Here is a 17,072-nt window from a genome sequence, read left to right on the forward strand (position 1 = left end):
TATGCTTGTTACACATGGGCTCCTGAGGTGGTCGATTCTGTCACTGGTGGGGGTGCTGAGCCCCCATAGCTGGGAGCAGAGCCTCACAGTCTGAGCTCTGCAGCCCTGAGCTGAGGGGGTGGATGAGTAGGGGGTGAATGAATGAAGAGGGGAGCTTGTCAGCGGACCAGCAAGATCCTTGGGTGCAGAGGAGCCAGCAGAGGCTCAGGCTCAGGGACCCCCCTGATGCACATGCACCCCCACATCTACCCACTGCTTCTCGCCATCATCACTTGACGCTTGCTCCCAGCTTAAGGTCGTGTCTTCTCGGTGCTTGGCACTTAGTAGGCATTTGATATGTAGTCACTGAATGAAATAAAGGAAAGGCCCACTTATAAACTCAGTGTCCAAAAGGACTTCTCTTCTGTGCGAATTGCTGATCCAAATCTGCCATTTCTCACATCCATTCTGGAAAACAAACAAAAAACAAAACCAAATGTCCACTAGCAAAAGCACTTAGAGCAATTTTATCCCACAGGAAAGTGAGCCACTTAGGGAAAGCTTTGCGCTGACACCTCTCAAGATTGTAAAAGTTTAAGTTTAAATTTTTGCTAAATTGTCTGCAGTTTAATTATGCTGCCTCTCTTTGGCAGGAAATGCTTTAGTCAGGGGCAATTTAACTTTTATCAATACATTCTCTATTGATTCTGGAGCAGCAATTCCAGACAGACAGTGTGATTATCAGAGATCTGTCTTTGCAGGGAGGAAGCCAGGCTCCCGATCACACAGGTTGAAATTCAGGTTCAGAGGCAAGATGGAGAACTGGAAGAGGGGACCGTGGAGTGCCCAGAGCCACCAGTCTGGGGAGGGTGGTCTCCGCCAGGGGCTGACATAGTTGGAGAGTTATTTGTGGCCCTTGTCAAGCAAGCCTCCCCAGAATCACCGAGGCTCTTTCCACCATGAGGGACCAGCTCTCTCTGAGAGGGCAGTGTGAGCGTGTCTGTGTGGCCAGGGTATGTGCAGCCGGCTTACCCTGGTTGCAGCAGTCAGGATAGGTGAGGTGATGCTGCAGAAACAAACGGCCTTGCTTCTCGGTGTCCAAGCAACACATGTGCCCTTATTATCGTCCGTGTTTATCTTACACAGCCGAGGGCTCTTTGCTGGGTAGCCACTCGGGGATCCAGGGTGAGCGGGCTCCCCTGGCCTCGGACACTGTAGTCTCAACACAGACCTCAGGGGTCATCCTGACACAGGAGAACATGGCAAGTCCTGCTCCAGCTCTTACGTTTTCTGTCCAGAATTGGTTCTGTTGACTGGAAGTAAAATGCACCATGTGAGAGCTGTGAGTTAAGCTTTATTTGGGGCAATATGAGGACTATGGCCTGGGAGACAGCACCTCGGCTGGCTCTGAGATACTGCTCCAAAGAGCAGTGGGGAGGTCGGTCTATGTGTGATTTTGGTGGCGGGGCAGTTCATGCAATCAAGCACTTGTTCGTGCAGAAGGCTTTGTTAGTCTTGTGAGGGTCACTGCTCGTCACGAGGAGCAGACGTCATCACGAAGGAGTTCAGTGCTTTTCTAGATTTGAGGAGATGCAAAAATTGGACTCATAAAATCTTCTTCTGAAAATAGCTCACTATCTAAAGAACTGCCCGCCAGTTTCTCCAGAGCATGGGGGGCTTCTGTACTCCACCCTGGGCCCCTTTCAGGGGGTGTGGACGGCCAGCAGGTGCAGTGGCTTGAGATTTGATCCTGGTAGAAGCAGATGCCAAGTGCCAGCCTGTGGTGACTGTTCCCTCTCATCATGACTGAAGCCAGTCGTGACCTGTCTGAGCTCTCGGTCAGGTAGAGGGAGGCTCCTAGGCAGAAGTGAAGGGAACTGGAGATCTTGATGAGCGTGGTTGGACACGGGCCTGGTGTGGTTGTGGGATGCCTGGCTGGGGCCCAGGGTCCCTCTGGGTCAGGGAAGCCAGGACCTTAGCTAAGCAGGGGTGGGTCCACGTGCTGGCGGGCAGCGGGAGGGCGCGGCGGGGCAGGGGGCCAGGGCGGGGTCAGGCTCCCGAACAGTGCAGCGGCTGCAGACCCCAGGGTGGAGGCCCAGCGCTTTCAGGATCGACCGTCTTTCCCGCTCCGTCCACTCGGCCCCCTCCATCCAAGCACAGGTGCCCGTGTGCTGCTCACGGAGCCCCAGGAGCAGGTGAAACCTTCTGGAAGGTGTCATGGATCACAGCAGGGCTTGGGAACTCCCTGGCCAGCCCTGAGACACAGGGAGGAGGTGCTGGAGAGGGCTCTGCAGGGGCCATGGCTCCCGCTGGACCCCAGGACCCCCGTGCTGACCAGTGGTGGGATTCAAGCTCCCAGAGGGACAGTTCCTTCTGCAGGTCAGCATCCCGTGACCCCAGGACTCTGCTCAGCTGTCCTGGCTTAGTTCACGGGGGAACTCCGGTTTGGAGCTGGTGGGACAGGTATGTGGGCCCTGGATGCCCCGGAGGCCCCTGTGATGGCCCTAGAAAGGGAAGGGTGGGGTTTCCTGGTTCCCCTTGAACTTAATCATGGAAGGAGCAGGCCCTGGAGACAGAAGCCACCTGCCCGGGTGCCCCCGCTCTGGGGGACCCTCCACAGCAGCACAGCAAGCCTGGCTCAGACCGTGAGGCCAGAATGCTCGCCTGCCAAGGAGGACCGTGTAGACCAGTACCTGTGCACCTCGGCCCGGGGGAGCTCGAGGCCAAGTGAGAAGCGTGGCTTTAGTTACCATCTTCCTCCAGGGTTTTGTCTTCTGTCCTAGTGTGTGGCTCCCTGGGCCTGTTTTTAAGAATCATTGTTGCATTTTAATGGCATGGATTATTGTTAAAAGGTCCACATACTTTGTAAAGCATGAGGACATGTAACTGCAATGGAAAAGGCTGTGAGGAAAGAGGTTGGTGAGGAAGGGAGGCCTTGGGGGGAAGGTAGATGAGTCCGTCCACATTAACAGGACCATCTGGTGTCTGTCTGCCTCTCTGGAGGTGTGATGGGATTCCCCAGCCTCGTCTCTCCTCACGTTGCTGGGGTCGCAGGCCCTTGGGGAGGGCCCAGGCCTTCCATTAGTGTTGCATCTCAGGTAGCAGGAAGCCTTTAGTCTGGGTCCAGGGGTGGAGCTGCCTGGAGGTTCCTCTCTGGCTGCTGCAGTGTGTAGAGGCCTCACCTGCCTGGGCGAGGGGAGGTGGTCTGCCTTGACCTGGTGAGCCCTTCTCGGCCATCAGGGGCTGTGTGCTGGGATCACCCATGGAGCTTCTGAAGCGTTCCGTGCCTGGGCCTGCCCTGGACCCAGTCAGTTAATCAAAACCTCCGGGGATGGCGCCCTGAATCAGGAGTCTAAACCGATTCCGTCGCTAGCCAGGAGCACCACCAGGGAATTCCAGCACTCAGCTGGAGGAGAACCACCAGGCCAGCCGAGCTGGAGGGTGATGGGTCTGCCTCTCCTCCCCACCATGGGGTGTTTGGAGCATGCCAACGCTGGGTGTGCCGTCATCCTGAGGACTTCACGTCTCTGAGGACCCCAGGATCTCCCGTCCCATGGGGAGAAGCCTCATTTTGTCCAGGGGACCTGGTGGGGCCGTGTGGTCTCTGGCGGCCTCGGCCTGCAGTGGCCTGAAGCAGGACCTCAGTTCCCCGACCGAGAGTGAAGCCAGGCCGCGGCAGTGAGAGCGCTGAATCCCAGCCTCCAGACCACCCGTGATGAGGCCCTGACCCGTCAGCTTTGTAGAAATGAATCTGCACAAAGAAACGGGAAGGAGTGAGACAAGTCAAGTGAAGAGGTGCACACAGGCGGACTCAGAGGCTCAGCCTCGCGGTTGTTTGTATCACTCCCATGGGGCATTTCTTCTGGGTGTGCCCTGGCCAGTTGCCTCGCTTTGCCTGCTTCTGAGTCGGTATTTGGTATGTCTCAGGGTCTTCCCATGTGCACGCGCATCTCTTAGCCAGGATGTGTTCCACTGCAGAGGCCTGTGGGTGGGTTGACCTCACCTGCTGTGAGGGTGGTCCCCCCTCCCTTTGTGACTCCACGCGGCGTTTCTGCGCATGTGTAGTGGGACAGGTCTCCTTGGCCTCAAGACTGAGAAAGATGTGGTCTCTCTATTTTGCATCTGGGCAGATTCAGCTCCTCTCTGCTCCTGCTGTTCTTTTGTCTTGGCATAGCTGCCCACAGGGGACAGACCCAGCTGCTCAGCCTGAGTCCAGCTATCTCCTGCCTTACCCTGCTTCCCCAGGCTTTCCAGAGAGGTGCGTGGGTCTGTGCCATCTGGGGGTGGGGGGTGCCACTCTGATCCCTTCTGAGGTTGGCAGGGTATCTGCCTCCATGCCACAGCCCTCCAGTCCTTGCACAAATCTTGGTCTAGGTCAGTTGAGGCCTCCGTGACCAGCAGTCTGACTTCTACCTACATTCAAGACGCTGCATCACAACCAGTGACCTGGTGGTGGACGCGTTTCAGAGAGTCAGTCTGATGACCCAGTAGACTCTTCGCTGAGTGATATTGCTGGTGGGGCTCCAGGGTCTTCAAAAGCAGTGACTCGAAGGCCTTGTTAAGACAGGCTATTGTTTTCTTTTAAATGAATGCAGAGCTGCTAAAAGCTGGCTTACATTGGGGGGGTGGGTAGTGGGGAGCTGTGACCAGGCCCCTCTTATCGGAGGCTCTTTGCTCTGCAGTCATCCTGAGACTCCTGTTCCAGGGCAGAGCATGGAGCCAACCCAGATGCCTGCCAGAACTGCCCGCCTTTGACGTGGGCCTTGAATGTTATGGCTTGAAGAACAAAAAAGAATGAAAACAAAAGCAAAACAAAACCCCTAGGAAAGCAAATAAGAAGGTCTTAGGAACTTCCCTGAAATGCAAACAGTGGAGGTCGGATTCCGCCAGGAACTAATTAAGGAAGCCTGTTTCAGTGCAAGGCAGGTTCTGACGGTCTTCCCCAGGCTGGCCCAGGGCTGCCTACTGGCCTTCCAAATGGCTTTGTCTCCCTTTCCGACTAATTGCTGCTTAAGCTAAGTGTTGTCAGATAAACGCTTTCTTATTCAAACAGCCAGCCAGCTCCCAGTGCTCCAGAGGCCTGCTCACCTTGGGCTTGGGAGCTGCTTGGGTTTCATTTTCCCATCTCTGCTCGGGCAATTTAACAACTGCTGCTTGAGAGATGCTAAATTAATTAAAGAGGTAATGGTGATGCGGAACAGGGCTGAACATGGAAAATCAACTCTTAATTGAAAAATGAAATGCATCGTCCCAGCATCAGAGGTTAGATGTGGAGTGCTGATCTTTCATTGGCATAGGTGTGGCACTGAAGATGTCAGCTAGCCCGCAGAGCCTGTGGCAGCCCTGGAGAGTGGAGGGACCAGTGAGCAGAGCACCCTCCTCCCTAGATGCTGAGCAGCCCCTAGAGCTGGGCTCCATGCCGGAGGCTAAAGGTCCCAGAACATGCCACCCCCCAAACAGGCCACTTTGGCATCAAGATTATTTTGAGCTGAGGGCAGTCGAGAAGCAGATACTGTGCTCCGTTATTTGCCTAAATATTTCCAGAAAAACATCTACTTCTGCTTTATTGACTATGCCAAACCCTTTGACTGTGTGGATCACAACAAATTGTGGATAATTCTTATAGAGATGGGAATGCCAGACCACCTGACCTGCCTCCTGAGAAATCTATATGCAGGTCAAGAGGCAAGAGTTAGAACTGGACATGGAACAACAGACTGGTTCCAAATCAGGAAAGGAGTACGTCAAGGCTGTATATTGTCACCCTGCTTATATAACTTATTTGCAGAGTACATCATATGAAATGCCGGGCTGGATGAAGCACAACCTGGAATCAAGATTGCTGGGAGAAATATCAATTACTTCAGATACTCAGATGTTACCACCCTATGGCAGAAAGCAAAGAAGAACAAAAGAGCCTCTTGATGAAAGTGAAAGAGAAGAGTGAAAAAGCTGGCTTAAAATTCAGCATTTGGAAAACTAAGATCATGGCATCTGGTCCCATCACTTCATGGCAAATAGATGGGGAAACAATGGAAACAGTGACAGACTTTATTTTGGGGGACTCCAAAATCACTGCAGATGGTGACTGCAGCCATGAAGTTAAAAGATGCTTGCTCCTTGGAAGAAAAGCTCTAATCAACCTAGACAGCATATTAAAAAGCAGAGATACTACTTTGCTAACAAAGGTCTGTCTAGTCAAAGCTATGGTTTTTCCAGTAGTCATGTATGGATGTGAGAGTCAGACTATAAAGAATGCTGAGCACCAAAGAATTTTGATGCTTTTGATTTGTGGTGTTGGAGAGTCCCTTGGACAAGGAGATCCAACCTAAAGGAAATCAGTCCTGAATATTCATTGGAAGGACTGATGCTGAAGCTGAATCTCCAATACTTTGGCTACCTGATGTGAAGAACTGACTCATTGGAAAAGACCCTGATGCTGGGAAAGATTGAAGGCGGGAGGAAAAGGGGACGACAGAAGATGAGATGGTTGGATGGTGTTACTGACTTGACGGACATGAGTTTGGGCAAGCTCCAAGAGTTGGTGTTGGACAGGGAAGCCTGCCGTACTGCAGTCCATGGGGTCACAAAGCGCTGGACACGACTAAGCGATTGAACTGATTTGCCTAAAAACAGGACATCAGTTTGTAAAAGTGTCCTCTTTCTCTCTCCATGGAGGGCCAAAGCTGATGACTGGAGAAAACTAGATCCTTATCAGCCCAGAGGACTCTGCATAAGGTTGACTAAAAAATGCACTGCTTGAGAGTTGTGGGCCAGGTTTTACTGGGGGCAAAATGAGGACGTCAACCCAGGAGACAGCACTTCAGGGAGCTCCAAGAGACCGCTCCAAAGAGCAGGAGGGAAGGACAGTACGTATGTGACTGTGATGATGGGGGAGTTCATGCAATCAAGCACATTTGCTTTTAGAAAGTTTCTGCTAGAAACAAGAAACAATAGTCACCACGAAGGATTTTAGTGCTTTTCAGGTGTGAGATGCTCCAAGAATTGGGCTCCTACATAAACTCCTGAGAATATCTAACTCCATGGCGGTCTGTCCTGCTAGAGGACCTCATTTCTGCTTTCCACCCACAGCTCCTTTCAGGGTGTTGGAGGTCAGCAGCTATAGCAGCACGTGATTTAACCCTTATGGAGGTAGACGGCAAGCACCCATGGCAAGCGCCAGTCTGAAGCTGACGCTAACAAGACTTGCTCGCCAGGCTTGTCTCCCACCAGCTTCCCCGGGTTATATTTGCCTTCCCACAGTTTCCCCTGGAGACTCAGGGTCCTTCTCTTTTGTCCTGCCACTTCTCCGCACATTTGTTGCTCTTTTGTTAAGAGTTCCAAGCGCCCCTCTGAGTCACCTGGGACTGATGCCCTGTATTTCAGAGATGCATGAGCAGTGAACTTCTGTTTGTCTTTTATTAATCTTTGGCCCATGAAATTTGCAGGGCCCCAGCCAATACAGTGGAGGTGGGTAGAAGAATATTCCCACCCTCCCACCCCCATGAAAAGCTCAGAGAGCATAGAGCTGCTCTCTGCTCTGGAGGAATGCAAGAAACACCCCTTCCCTAGTGCGGAACTCAGGGTACATCTGTTCCAAGAAAGGAGACCCCTTCCAGGGCCAGAGAGTGGGCTCTTCTCTAACACTCAGAAATAAACTGTCCAAGGAGACACACAGCTGGCAAAGCAAGAGACTATACTGGGAGGGGTGCCGGGCCCGAGGAGAATCAGGGAGCCCAGGAGGACTGCTCTGCCATGAGGCTTGTGGTCACAGGTTTTATGGTGATGGGGTGAGTTTCCAGGTTGCTTCTGGTCAGTCATCTTGTGTGGCCCATATTTGGTTTGATTCAGGGTCCTTCCCAGTGGCAGATGTATTGACTTAAAAAAAAAAATAGGCACAAGCTAAAAGTTGAGGGTTGTTTTATTTGGCAGAAATTTTTAGGACTTCAAGCTGGGGAGGCAGCATCTCAAGGAGCCCTGGAAGAACTGTTCTGAGGAGGTGAGGAGGGGAGCCACGTTCTATAGAAGTTCTGAGACAAAAGGCAGGTGTCTGAACAGAAGATTACTGCTAATTAAAGTAAATCAGATATCATAATTTAAGGAGTTTAGTGCTTTTCTATGAAAGGGAAGATGCAAGAGTCTGGGCCCCCTGACATCATTCCTTTTGTATGCACCTCAGCTGTCCAGGGCCAGTCTCCCATGTTTTCACATCCTTAGTTCTTCAGGGCTCACCACGGGGAGTGGCTGCAGTCTGATGGCTACCAGACTGCAGGTGTTCTTCCCCAGTTTCTGCAGGGCTCACTGGCTTACTGCTGGCCGTGGCTGTGGTTGCTGATGATAGTGACATCCTTTGTCTACTGATACAGCAGAACATATTCCACTTCTCATGCACGTCGCTCAACCAAGAGGGATTCCAGTGTGAAGGACTCTAGGGGGCTGTAGGACATACTGTGGGCTGGTGTATCCCCTGTCTCTTGTGTGTGCTCAGTCGTGTCTGACTCTTGTGACTCCAAGGACTGTAGCCCGACAAATTCTTCTGTCTGTGGAATTTTCCAGGCAAGAATACTGGAGTGGGCTGCTATTACCTACCCATGGGGTTTTCCCAACCCAGGGATCTAACCCTCATCTCCTGGGTTTCCTGCATTGGCAGGTGGTTTTTTTTTTTCCCCCACTGAGCCATCAGGGAAGCCCTCCTTCTCTTGGCCCCTCCTGAATTCTCCCAGTTAGTTTTCTGAGGCAGCGTGGTGTTCCTTATCAGGACCTCAGGCTGTGAGACAGCTCAGGCACATGGGCCTGGCCGAGGTGGATGCATTCCATCAACAGTTCCCTAACACATCTGCCTTAGACAGGTGCTCAAAGCTGACAGAAGGGGCTGGGTACCTTCCCCTGTGTGGGTGCCCTGGCTGTCAGGAAAGAAGGCACAGTTTGGTTGACCTTTGAACCAGTGTACAATTTGGGGTGGGGGGTCACAGGATTTTCAGGCCTCTAGGTCCACCTCTCCTCTTTTCAGATGAGCAGACTGAGAATCAGAGGAAAGTGACTTGCGGGTCCTGGTTGGTGGTCAGCAGTGGAGGCCAGGGTGTACCTGGGCACTGCCGTCCCCTTCTGCTCTCTGCTTTCCCTGCAAGATCAGCATCCTGGGGGGCAGGGGGGCAGGTCCGCATTGTCCACAAATGACTCTGGGCTCTGAAGTCGTGAAGCCCAGTTGTGGGGTGCCTAGGTGTGGGGTGGCAACTTCTCTCCAAATGTGTTTTTCCAAGGTTGTTCAGGAGGAAAGAGAGACAGGTGTGGCTGGCCAGGGGTGAGATAGCCTCAGGCTGTGCTGTTCCCCCTAAGTGCAGGGTCCAGAGCACTTGTCTGCTGGACCCTCTGTCCACCAAGGTGGCCCCCAGGGTGGCTAAGCACATGCCCAGAGCAGGCGAAGGGACCCTGGAGCTCCAAGACTGGCCTCTGCAGGGGTGCAGAGGGATGGGGGGAGTGCGTGACTAGGCGCCAGGGCAGCCTGAGTGTCTGCAAAGACAAGGAGGGTTATGGAGGCCCCAGAACAGAGCAGGCTCGCTCAGCCAATTGGTCACCATCTGGACATCCCAGGCTACAGTCTGCTCAAGAGCACCACCTTCTTCTAAGGCCTGTGGGAACCTTTCCTGAAACAAATAGGGGGGATCCTGGGCTCTGCCACCTTATTTGCTGTGGATACGGAACAGAAAACAGCCTCATCCGAACAAATCTGAGGACAAAGAATGTCGCTGCCAGATCAGAAGGGCTTCCCAGGTGGCTCGGTGGTAAAGAACCAGCCTGCCAAGAGACACAAGAGACCTGGGTTGGATCCCTGGGTTGGAAGATCCCCTGGAGGAGGGCATGGCAACCCACTCCAGTATTCTTGCCTGGGAAGTGGACAGAGGAGCCTGGCGGGCTACAGTCCATGGGGTCACAAAGAGTCGGACACGACTGAGCATACGAGCTTTATGAGTAAGCAAAGGACGTTGCGGCCATCAACCCTTGGCCCCAGCAGCCGCCCTGAGTGTGCCCTGGAGAGGAGTCAGGATGGAGAAAAGCAGGACCCTGGCCCCAGGTAGCTGAGGGGCACGTCAAAAGGAGCAATTTCAATGAGCCCAGACTCTTGCACCTTCCCATACACAGGAAGGCACTAAATTCATTGCCTTGAGATGTCTGGGTTTTCTTTAATTAACAGGGATCTTTTGATGTTCTGACCATCTGGGCTTTGCTACAAACCCCCGTCTCTCCTGGCTCCCCACCCCTGACCTCTACCAAGCGGTTGCTCCAAGGGTGCTGGGAGGCTGCCTCCAGGCGTGCATCCTCAGCATGCCTGCCGAGTGAAACGTGATTCTCAAATTGTAGGTTGTGCACTGTTTTCCAGTCAACAACACCCACACTCGGTGTGGGAGTCGCTTCTGTCAGCCCTGATGGAGCGTTGCCCACGGCTTCCTCTGGGATCCATCTCTCTATGGTTCTGGAGTGCGGGAGAGAAGTGCTAACCCTGTGTCCTAATCATCCTGTCCTGCTCCGGGAATTTGCAAATGAACGTCTCCCTGTCTCTCCAGGCCGATGGCTGGTGGCAACACAGACAAGGAGTGTGAACGCATCGGGGACGACCGTGCTGCCTCTGGTGTTTGGGTAATGGAATAAGTTATAATTTCACACTTGAAAATATCAGCATCCATCCAAAATGCGTGCATTACAAGTAATTAGTGTAGATTATGGATTTGAAATGAAGAAGGAAATATATTAATCTGTCTAATTACTATGTTAATTAGGCATCGGTGCCATAATATTTCATACCTAAATGCTAATGTTGATGACGCTTTAATTATTATATTTTTTTGGAGTGCAAAAATGAACCAACCCCTGCTCTTCTGCTCCATAGCAAAGAACAGACACTGGCCTGGCCCTCGGGGGTCCAGGCGTCCCACTGCCCACCGCTCGCCTGCCGGGGCCTGTGCCATCCAGACTGCATCTGTGCAGATGGACATTGTCAGTTGAAACCCAGGGGACAAGGCAGCGGTTGCAGTCACATCAGAGCACGCGCCGCCTGCGAGGGGCTGAAGCTGCAGAAAGGCTGGCTGTGCACTTCGGGATTTCAGGGCGTTTGCTGAGCTGACACGTCTTGTAATGCCTCGAGCGTCAGGTCCAAGCCTTGATGACCCTGGAACGTGTGTCGTGCACTGGGATGGGCCAGCAGGGTCCTCGGAGGAGGGCCCGGGGGCTCGCGTTGCCCAGGGTGGGGTGATCAGGTGGAGCGCTCCAGGTGGCCCAGAACATTCCTGATTTTAAAACCACAGTCCTGTGTGCCAGGAACACTTTCAATCCTGGGAAAATGGAGATGGTTGTCTTGGGACTCTTCTGGTTCTAAGACTGCAGGACCCTCAGCCTCGGGCAGACCCATGCGGCAGCCCGCACCCCCTGGGGCTCCAGTGCGAGCCTGCCGTGGCCTGTGGGATGGACGCGCAAGTGAGGGCCGCTCGATGGACAAGGGGACAGAGGGCGGCTGTGTCACAACAGCGAGGACGCCCAGAGGTTAAAACAGCGCCTTCTGTGGCGCTTCGGTTCTGAGCACGTGCGGCTGCTCACAGCACTTGGTGTGAACGCGGCTTCGGGCCTTGGACGGCACCTCTAGGGTGAGCTGAACTCCAGACCGCAGACGGCAGGTGTGGGCTTCAGCTGACCGACGCGCTGGCCATTTCCTGCAGAAAGCCCCTGATGCCAGGCCTGGATTCCCAGTTGGGTGAGAGCCCTTCAAGCTGACCCTCTGCCTGATGTACCCGCTGCTTCCCTTTGGGGGTGTCATCTGACACTTCCCTTTTGGGGACCCACCCATCCCATTGGACAGAGTCTTGTGGGACCTAGATTAAGGGGCCCTTGCATTCCTCGGGAGAAGGGGGCGCCCCACCCCAGCAGGTTCCTCCAAAGACTCCGAGCCCCGAGTGAAGGGGCAGAAAGGTTAAGGTGGCTGGAGGTGCTTCCTCTGTGGAGGCATGGGGCCCGTCAGCTTCCTGGTTTCTGTCTTTCTGTGCCTGCTTCCCTCGCCGCTTCTTTGAGTCTGTGAACTTCTTTCATAGGCTTCTGATGAACTCCCTAAGGGCTTGAGTTTTCCAGATTGGTTTAGGTTCTAATAATCTGAGAAAAGGCTTCCCTGGTTGCTCAGTGGTGAAGAACCCGCCTGCCAATCCAGGAGACGCGGGTTTGATCCCTGGGTTGAGAAGACCCCCTGCAGGAGGAAACAGCTACCCACTCCAGTGTTCTTGCCTGGAAAATCCCATGGACAGAGAAGCCTGGCAGGCAACAGTCTGTGAGGTCCAGAGTCAGACGCAACTCAGCAACTAAACAACAACTTGAAAAAACCTCATGTCTGCAGAAATCAGTCCCTGGATTTAGAGCATGTCAGCGTGGGTTGGGGTCTCTGAAGACCCTGGAATCACACCATTGCAGTGACTGGTGTCCTGCTCTTTCCAGCCCAGTCTCCCTTTCAGGAGAGAGCTGGTAAGGACATGAACTTAAAAGCTGCTGGAATCTACCCAGCGAAACAAACTGCATCTGGTTTTCTGCTGACCTCAGCTCTGCCCATGGTGGAGATGAGATTCTCTGAGCATGGCCGCGGGGCGTTCCTGGGGCCCGGCCCTGGCGTGGGGTGAGAAGGGAGGGATTTGAGGGGGCCTTGCCTCAAGCTGGCCTGTGCAGCAGGAGCAGCCAGCTCCCTCCCGGTCATCACGTTCCTTCGTAGCAGGTACCTCTGTTCCCAGATCTGGGCACCAGGCTGGGGGCACAGCAGACAGCCCCATGAGTGGTTCTGGTCTTGGGCCTGTGGACCCATCATTCCCGTCCCAGGCTAGGAATGAAGTCCCCTCTCTCCTCCAGCTCAGCTTGAAGACCAGGAAACCTGTTCCTCCTTTCCCAGAAAGTCAGTTACCTGCCACCTGTTGTCTGATCCAGCTGCTATTTCATGAACACAACAGTCTTGGGATGACGGCTGTCTGGGCAGGTCTGAGAATCAGGGGGCAGGGGCGTCTCAGGCTCTCAGTTGGGCGGGACCAGTTCTTGGCCATTCGCTCCCAAAGTTACATTCTGGGAGCCCCTGACTACCTGGTGCCCCTCTGTGGCCAGCGCCTGGCCGCATGGGCAACCCCTTCATCTCCTGTGAATATGGGTTCTCACTTTCATCTGGGTATGTAGGAGCCTTCGTTGTTTCCTGAACGAGCACTCGGTGGTGGGAGGGGGCTTGGTCCCAGCAGCTGGAAGAGCGCCAGGCCAGGCTCTAGAGGGCCGCCTCCAGGGATGTGCTGATGTGTCATCCTTGGGACCGCGTGGCCTTGGAGCGGCATCAGAGTATTAGCAGTTGGAGAGGGTGTCGCTGAAAGGGGGAGCGTCTGAGGAGTCTGGTTTCAGAGTTTCGGGTGATGGATCATGTTCTTAATGGGCTTTGATTTGGTGGATGATTGAGGCCCTTTTCTCTCTGTCATTATGGGGAGGATATTCATTTTCAGATGCTTCTGTGCAGCCCCTTGATAGCTCAGTGGTCTGGCAACAAAAGTAGAAAGAACCTGCCTTGGCTGATTAATTGGAAGTTGGGAAATTATCTTCCCTTGTCTTTGAGAATTCTATCTGCTTTTTGAATACTAGGCTGCTCAGATGAGGTGAGCATTATTATGTGAGTCTGAGCTCGGCTCACTGACCTCAGGGAGTGGCTTGAGCCATCCAGACTCATCCTTGGAGATTCCTGCGCGATGAAGCAGCCCCCTTGGGGCAGAGAGGGAGTCGCTGGGGTGCCTCCCCTTGTGGTCACAGCTGGATGCTCAGGGTGAGGTAGGAAAGGGACAGACAGGAGCCTGCCACGTCCAGGCTCCTCCCGGGCTGGCCTGTCCTGCCGCCGGGGGCTGCCCTGGGGAGGGGCTGCTGAGAAGGGCTGGGAGCCCCTCCAGAGACTCGGGCTGAGGCTGCTCCTGGGAGCCCCACTCTGTCACTGCCCCTTGGCTGGTGTGGACGTGCAGGCATCACGCTGGGAAGCTGGTTGTCAGTTTTATGAGCAAATTGAACCCTGCCAAGCGCGTTGGTGCAGATGATTAGAGCTTGGAGTCCCCAGTGGATCTGTTCTCTGGAACAGAGGGTTTTTTCCATAAGTAAACAGTTACCTTTCACATTCTCTTGCAGCAATCTAGATTCCTCTTCACTGAATCTTGTTAAAGCCGAGCCATTCTCAAAGCAATTTAAAAAGAGGTATAACTAATAAGCCAGCAGTGGAGACAAAATGAAATCATAAAAAACAATCAAATAACCCAGGAATAGTCAGAAAAAGAGGAAAAAGGGAATGAAGGATCATTGGAACAAAAAGAAAATCACTAGCAAAATGATAGCTTTAATCCAAGGGAATCAATAATTGTATTAAATGCAAATGTCCTAAACATTGTAAATATTTTAAAGCAATTTTAAAGCCAAGATTATCAGATCAGATAAAGAAGCAAGGCCCATCAATATGCTTGATAAGTTATAAGAAACCCACTTTACATATGAAGACATAGTTGGCGTAAAAATATAAAAATGAGAGAAGCTCTATCATGCAAAGATTAATTGAACTAGTATCTACCAAAGTAGACTTCGGAACAGTACTGTTATCAGGGACGAAGAGGGACGTTACATTCAGATAAGAGGTCAGTGAACCAAAAGACATAATCCTGAATGTGTGTGAAACTAATAAAAGAACTTTAAAATTTGTAAAGCAAAAACTGATTGGATTGACAAGGGAGACAGACAGATCCATAATTAGAGTTGGAAGCTGTAATTCTCTCTGTGTAATCAAAGAAACAAGGAAACCGAAAAATCAGTGAGGATTTGGAGATCAGGGCAGCTTTCTCATTCAGCTTGATCTTAGTGACTCGGGATGATTCTCCCCAAAACAGCGGACTATTCATTCTTTCCAAGTGCACGTGATCACCAGGATAGACCATGCACTGGGCCATAAGATGAGCTTCAATACCTCAGCATACTTAAAGTAATTAAATTATGTGAGGTATATTCAAGATATGAAAATGTTTGGGACACAACTAAAGCAGTGTTTTGAGAGACATTTATGGGTCTCCTGCATTGCAGGCGGATTCTTTACCAGCTGAGCCACAAGGGAAACCCAAGAGTATTGGAGTGGGTAGCCTATCCCGTCTCCAGCGGATCTTTCCGACCCAGGAATCAAACTGGGGTCTCCTGCATTGCAGATGGATTCTTTACCAGCTGAGCTTTCAGGAAAGCATGGCTTTAAATACTTGTATTTAAAATAAAAACAGTTTAAGATCAAGAATTTGTTTCTTTTTCCAGTTTTTTTTTTTTTTCACCTGGAAAAAGAATTACAAAGCAAATGGAAGAAAGGAAATACCAAAGATAAGAGCAGAAACCAATGAGATTGAAAACAGAAAAGTAGAGAAAATTGATAAAACCAAAAGCTGGCTCTTGGAAAAGATCAATACATTTGATAAACCTTTAGCCAGATTTGTCAAGATAAAGACAGAGAGGACACAATTTATCAATATCAGGATTGAGAGAGGGAGTCATTACAGGTTCTAAAGGCACTTAAGGATAAACAGGGAATATTGTCAAATAATTAATGTCATAATTATTTCAGAGTGGTGGGGCATCTCTATGTAAAATTATTTATTGACCACAGGCTGCTGGTGGGAGTAGGTGTAGAGGTGAGCAAGGCACAGCCCAAGGGCAAGGCACTTCCATGCCGGGAGGATAGGTGGATATGTTGGCCATGACCACAGCCCGAGGACTGTAGATGCGCATTCTCAGCATGAATGGACATTGTGCTCTGGTGATGTCAGGATTGATGGCACCATCCAGGGATCAGGGACGCTTTCCATGGGCACGGGGGGTTCAGCTGAGCTCTCCAGGATGGGCACGCAGGTCCTAGTTTGAGGGAGTGGCTTGAACCAAGAACCTGGAAGTGAGAGGCTGTATTTCCTCTTTACTTCAAGGCAGGAGGCCTGACTAACTTGCTAAAGCTCTGGGCAGAGTGAACTGGCCTACGCAACTGGCGTGGCTGGACGCAAGCTTTCGAATGACTTAGCTGAGACTCGGTCACCACTTTTCCGCCATGCTTTCCTCCATGTCATCTTCATTCTCAGGCAGGCCCTTCCCACAGGCTGACAGAAATAGCCACCGAGAGCTCCAAATGCAGACCCTACGAGCTTGGCACCCCTTCTCTGGCAGGGAAGAGCTTTGTTTTCCAAACTTCGCAGCAGAAGCCCCGTGTGGCCATGTGTTCAGTGCTGGCCCATCACTGACCAGAAGGAGGTGTGTTCTAGCCAACAGCCCAGGCCCTGGGCCACCCCTATTGTTCGACACTCATGTTAACCTCACCTGAACCATATGGATAGAAGATGAGAGAAGGGCGATTTTCCAAAGCCAAATTGAGGTGCTTTTACCAGATGGAATCAATGCTGAGGTAAGGAAAAATGAGAAATGTGTGACATAGAAGTCAGGAGTTTGGTGGCAGCAGGCACTTTTATTCATCCACTCATTCACCCATCTATTCATCCATCCATCTATCATCCATCCATCCCTCCCTCCATGCCTCCATCCATCCATCCATACATACATCTACCCATCTATTCATCAGTCTATCTCTCCATCCATTCTTCCCCCTCCATCCATGTATCCATCCATCCATTCATCCATCCATCTATTCATCCATCCATCCATACACCTACCCATCTATTCATCTATGTCTCCATCCATTCCTCCCCCTCCATCCATTCATCCATGTATCCATCCATCCATTCATCCACCCATCTATTCATCCATCCACCCATCCAGCCACCCCTCCCTCCCTCCCTCCATCCATCCATCCATACATACATCTACCCATCTATTTATCAGTGCATCCATCCCTCCCTCCCTTCATCCGTTCATCCATGAATCCATCTATCCATCTACCTGTCCATCTATTCATCCACTCATCCATCTTTTCATCCATCCATCTGTTCATCCATCCATCCTCTCATTCACTCATTGAATTGAATATATGAGTTTCCTGTGACTGCTGTAATAAATTAGCACAGATTTTGTGATTTAAAACAATGCACCTCTAT

Source organism: Bubalus kerabau, chromosome 22 (assembly GCF_029407905.1).
Source record: "Bubalus kerabau isolate K-KA32 ecotype Philippines breed swamp buffalo chromosome 22, PCC_UOA_SB_1v2, whole genome shotgun sequence".
Lineage (NCBI taxonomy): Eukaryota > Metazoa > Chordata > Mammalia > Artiodactyla > Bovidae > Bubalus > Bubalus kerabau.